The 5648-nt window shown below is 41.2% G+C and overlaps 1 pseudogene; it reads right to left on the bottom strand.

Moving 5' to 3' along the window:
- Positions 1–3486: 3486 nt before the first annotated feature.
- LOC105303016 lies at positions 3487–5065 on the bottom strand (annotated as a pseudogene).
- Positions 5066–5648: the final 583 nt, after the last annotated feature.

Below are 5648 nucleotides of genomic sequence, written 5' to 3'. Positions count from 1 at the left end.
CCTGGAGCAGGTGGTTCTGCTGTGCCTTTAACAGCCTGTTCCAACACCTTAGCAGGTCAGTTGCTTCTGGGTTCTGTGATTCAACGAGGGGATCTTTGCTCATGGGCCCACTCACATACCCGTTTGCTGTGAAGTGGGTCCCAGGCCCAATGTGATGTTAGGAAGCATCCTGGGCCAGTGGATCAAACATCCTGGAAGGCCTGGGATAGTGCTGCCGAGGCTCTCTAGACAGGAACCCATATCTGGACTATGTGTCTATTGCTGTTGGAATACATCTCTGTCCTTCCTGAATGGAAGGGGGTCCCAGGTAGTAGACTTGTCTCCTAGTAGCTGGTTGGTCTCTTCAGGGAATAATGCCAATTAGGGGACGCAGTATTGGGCTCTGTTGGCAGATTGGATATTCAGTTGCATAGATTGCTGGATCAGTCCTGGCAAGTGGGTGTATTCATTATCTACTGCTGTATAACAAATAACCCCAAAACTCTGCGGCTTAAAACACATTATTATCTCACAGTTTTTGTGGATCAGGAGTCCAACCCTGGCTTATCTGGGCCCTCTTAGTCTCTCACAAGCCTGTCATCAGATATTAAGACTGCAGCCAACTATCTGGGGAGAGACCTGCTTCCAGTCTCACTCACTGAGGCAATCTTTTCTGAGACCCACCTACTGCCTCATGAATTACGAGTGTTTTCCAAGTTGGCTGTTGGAAACACAAACCATTCCTGGCTCTGTGTGAGCTGAGAACGGTCCCACCTGCTCCTTTCTCTGGTTCTTCTTATAGGCTGGGGGAAGAGCATGAGCCTGCTTGTTAGTGTTCATTGAAAAGAAGCCTCTGTAGAGCTGGGCTACCTCTCTGTGCAGCTCTCTCTTCTCCGTGAACGCTGGCTGTCTGGGCATCACAAACCCTCAACTTTAGGGAGACCTCTGGGCTTATTTGTTCCTTCCCTGAACAGTAGCCTTGGAAACTCGTTCCAGACAATGCACTGAGCAATTGCAGAGTTCAGCTCAATCTTGTCCTTTCTCTCAGAGATCCCTGTCCTGTGTTGCTGAAAAACAGTGCTTCATTATACTTTGTTTTCATCTGTCTAAGGTGGAAGGGTAAATTTGGTCCCTATTACTCCATCATGGCCAGAAGGGGAAGTCTCTGTATCCTCTTTAACATTCTGTATTGCCAGCCTTCTTAATTTACTGATCTAATCATTGCTAAATGATCTCTCATGATCTTAAGTTGTATTTCCTTCATAACTAGAGGTAACACAGCTTTTCATGTGTTTACTGGCCATATAATACTCTTCCACAAAATACTTATGTCTATGTCTCCTGTTAATTTTCCTTTGGATTAACTTTTCTTTGATATATAGTTCTTTATATGTTTTGGATATTACTCTTAATTACGCATATTGCAAAAATTAGGACTGCATTTGTGTTCTAAATTTTCACTTAAAATAGAAATTCTTAATTTTAATGTAGTCGAATTTATGGTCTTTTTTTATGGCTAGTTTGTTCCTGTTTAAGGAATCGTTCACTACTTCAAGGTCAAGAAGATATCTTCTTATATGCTGTTCTGATAGTTTTGCTTCTCACAGTTAAGTCCTAGTCCATCAGAAATGGATCCATGGATATATTATAAGGTAAACATTTCATTTCCCCATGTAAATAACAAACCACTGAGTGCCATTTATGAGGAATGCTTCCTTTCCTCACTGATCTAAAAGGCACCTCTGTAGCCTGGAGGTGTGAATGTTGTTTCTGCTCTGGTACTGGCTAGTCTTTGCATGTGTTTTGGTGATCTTTGTGGAATCATTGATCCTGGAGCCCTCCAGGTATGAATTAGGGAAGCTTCCTTCCAGAGGTGATTTGCTTCTCCCCTGCAGTTCTCCTTAATGCCCCCCTCGACCCAGAACCCAAACCTGGCATCCTTACCCCACCCTGGCCAAGAGTAAGTGTCCCAACAGCAATACTGCCGCAGGCCTCCTCCTATCCAAGGCAATCCTTCCCTTCACCTGCCCCACCCAGCTTGCATTTTTTTCCCCAGGGGGTGGCCCTTGGAGAGTGTAGGTGTGGACATCTCCAGAGTCTAGTTGAATTATAGTGGAGGGTTTCTCTCAGAGCACCTAATAAAAGTGCAGTCTAGCCCATTTTCTATGAGCTCATATACTTATAGTTTATCCCTAAATATTGTATTCTTTATGTTGCAATTGAAATGAAATTGTTTTACTAATTTCTGATATTTCCTATATAATTATATAGGAAAACAACAAATTTTTATATACTGTGTATCCTGCAACTTTACTGTATTTATTTCTAATAGTCTTTTAGTAGAGTCTTTAGCACGTCAGTGGATGAGACTGACTCTCAAACTAACTGGCTGTGGGGATTAGCCATGTCCGTAGGGTATGAGCTGCTGTGTATGAGCTGATCTCTCAGAGTAGGATTCCCCCAGCAGGCTCATATATCTGATAAGACCACCCTTTGGGTGTGCTGTTTATGGGGCTAGTCAGATGGTACTCTGTTGTGGTCCGATTCCAGACTCCGGTGTGTTGGTTCTGTGACCTTTGAGAGGGGCTCCCATGTAGACCAAGGTCAGCCACTGCCTTTGATTTCTTGGGGCTACCTTGTCGGAGCTACAAAGTGGTCCGTGGATGGTTGCTGCCTATGCTGTATCTTGAGGCAAGTGGAAGAGACCACACTACAAGCCTAGGTCTTATGGTTATCATTAGGTTTATGTAAAAAAAAGTTTCGTACATAACAACAGTCCTTTTTCTACTGATTATATCTTACCTAAATTCACCTGTGCAAGCTCCATCCTTTCTCCCCTCCCCTTGTATGTTTTTGTTGTCGCAAATTATCCCTTTTTATGTTGTGCATGTTTCCGAATTGCTGAAGCTATAGACTTTTTAAAAATGCTTCCCCCGCTTTAACTTCTATGTTATAATTAGCGTTTAATATCCTATTCCAAAATAGAGTTGGAATTTTTTACTTCTGTCTGTCATCTTACAGTTTTTATCCTTTTATCTTTTTGTTTCAGGTAGAAGAGCTCCTTTCAACATTTCTTTTTTTTCTTTAACAAACATATAATTTTTATTCTGGCATATTTCATATTTTTAAGAAAGCAATTAGTAATTGTCTGACATTGGGTAAGAACTGGAAGATTGTGGGTGACTTATAAATTATAATTTTCTGTAAAATACCAGAAGGGGAAACTCTAATTTTCCATTCAAAATTCTGATAATTTTAAGTACATTCCAAAATTAGAGACAATTTTCACTGGTTTAAATAATGGATATAGAAATAAACAAAAGACTATCTAAATAACTGATGCATTTAGGCTGTAATAAAGTAAATATAGTTTTTTACAACTATTTCTTTTTGGTTTTCTTTCTTTTTTGGCGGTGGGGGGGTGACTCAAAGAGGGAAAAAATTAAATTGCATTGCTCTGAGTCAGAAAGAAGCACTTTCAGAGTTTTCTTCATGTTTTATTCTGTTCTACATAACTGAAAAGCGGCACAAGGCCTGCTTCAGCTTTTCTGCTATCATTTCATTGAACTGCACTTGCTGCTCCAGGTACAGGCAGATGACACTGTTATAGTCATGGGTATAAAAGTGATTCCTCTCAGCTTGTAATGCACAGGACATTGTACTGACACATTTCACCATATTCTGTTTGTCCTGTGGGGTAATTTTACTAGTTGCAACCAGTTTCTCACTTTCGCTTTTTCTATTGCTCCCTTGTGAACACCAATAATATCAGGGAAGCAGCCAAGGAAATCTTTATGATTACATTCCATTAGTAAATGGAGATCTTTCTTTGGCTGTTCTGCTATGAGACTGACAATTTCTTCATAAGTCTTTCCTGCTTCTGGTATTGCAACACAGATGTATTTCACCTTGATAACCACTAGCACTGAATACTGTTGCTAAACTCTGCGAGGCCTGATATTTCTTGGGTAGTGGTCCTGTGAATCGCTTCCAGTGCTCCTGCTCCATGGTCAGCAGCAATTTCATGCCATCATGCATGGCTTTGGTGAATATACCAACAGCATCACATTTCTTTTATTTCTAAAAGTCCAAGTCAGCTGGTTCTATGGTGGCAAATATCATAACTCCCATTAGCTAATTTTTCTCAGCCTCCTTCCCAGTTTTCTATTCCTTTTCATCCTGGAAATTTAGAAATTGCTGGAAAATCTCACTCTGAAATTACTGGATAAAGGCACATCCTGGTCATCCGTGCCTTAAGTCTCTCCATGCGGATTTTGATAAAACCTTCTTCAAAGTGCTTGTGCCTTGCTTATCCATAAGAGAAGGTATTAGAATGGCTGACCCAAACTTAACCAGGAGACGCTCATATAACCAGTCAAAGTGTTTATACTTGTGGTTTACAGATTGATTAGTGTTACTGTTTGTTGGTTGCTTGGCCAACAAATACTGTTCCATTCCAGGTTTTCCCATTCCAGGAAATTTGTTAAGTGACAGCTTCAGGGAAGAGGCACCAACATAACTATTTTCATGCTGAGAACCTTTGCTTTGACAGACTATGGATGCTTGAAGTAGGGAGATTACTTGGGGTCATTCCAGTCTTCATCTCAATTATCATTATCACAAGTTGCTGGTTTTTGATGGGCCTAGGAATGACCAAAGGCAGCATCCCAGTTACTGGAAGTGTTTCCTTGGACTGTAGACCTCTGTGGCTCGGTTCCCAAATTATCCATGCTGTCCCAGTTTCCAGATTTTGAAGAACTCCAGGCTGACCAGGAGCCATTGCAACTGCTGACCTGATTGTTACTGTTGGCACCTGATGAATTGGCTTGTGCTGTATTTGCCAAGAGGGAATCGAGGAAGGTTTGGTCACCACTGAATTTCCACAAGAAAATGGATCTTTTCCGTCACTGGGCAATATTTCAACATAGTCTGTGGGAACAAGACCTCATTCTCCTTTGCTATTTCTTTCTTCTAGCTATCCTCCATCAACATCCAGATTTGTAACTGTGATGAGTTAACCATTAACCATCAGTTAATTTCCAGGCTTAGCAGCAAAATCATTCATAACCAGAGCCTTGGTGGCCATGGTGGTGGATATCCTGCCCAGGACAGCCGAGGCTGTCAGCCTGAGGCAGGCAGGTCAGGGTAGCTATGGCTGGGCCCTGGTGTAGCTACAGTGGCAGCAGCTCCACCTTGGTCCTGAGCCTGGGTGCTCAGTGACTCCAGGTGACACCTGCTCCTCCCTCAACATTTCTTGTAATGTACATCTTATGGTGGCAAATTCCCTCAGCTTTTGTCTATCTGGAAAGCCTTTATTTCTCCTTCATGTCTAAAGGATAACTTTGCTAGATAAATTTTCTTGGCTGGTGATTTCTCCCCTTCAATATTTTGGATATTTGATTCTACTCTCTCCTAGCTTGTAAGGTTTCTGCTAAAAAATCCAGTTATAACCTAATGAGGTTTTCTTTTTAGGTTATAGTCTTTTCCTCCCAGGCTGCCTTGAGAATTCTTTGTCATTAACTTATAACAGTTTAATATAGTGTGTCTTGGAGAAGGTCTTTTTGCATTGAGATAATTAGGTGTCTTGTTAGTTTCTTGAATTTTTCCATAGGTTTGGGAAATTATTACTTCCCAAAGTTATTATTATTTCCCAATATATAATAATAATT

The sequence above is a fragment of the Pteropus vampyrus genome, unplaced genomic scaffold, assembly GCF_000151845.1.
Source record: "Pteropus vampyrus isolate Shadow unplaced genomic scaffold, Pvam_2.0 Scaffold294, whole genome shotgun sequence".
NCBI classification, from domain to species: Eukaryota; Metazoa; Chordata; class Mammalia; order Chiroptera; family Pteropodidae; genus Pteropus; species Pteropus vampyrus.
This window is presented reverse-complemented; position numbering and strand designations above follow the sequence as displayed.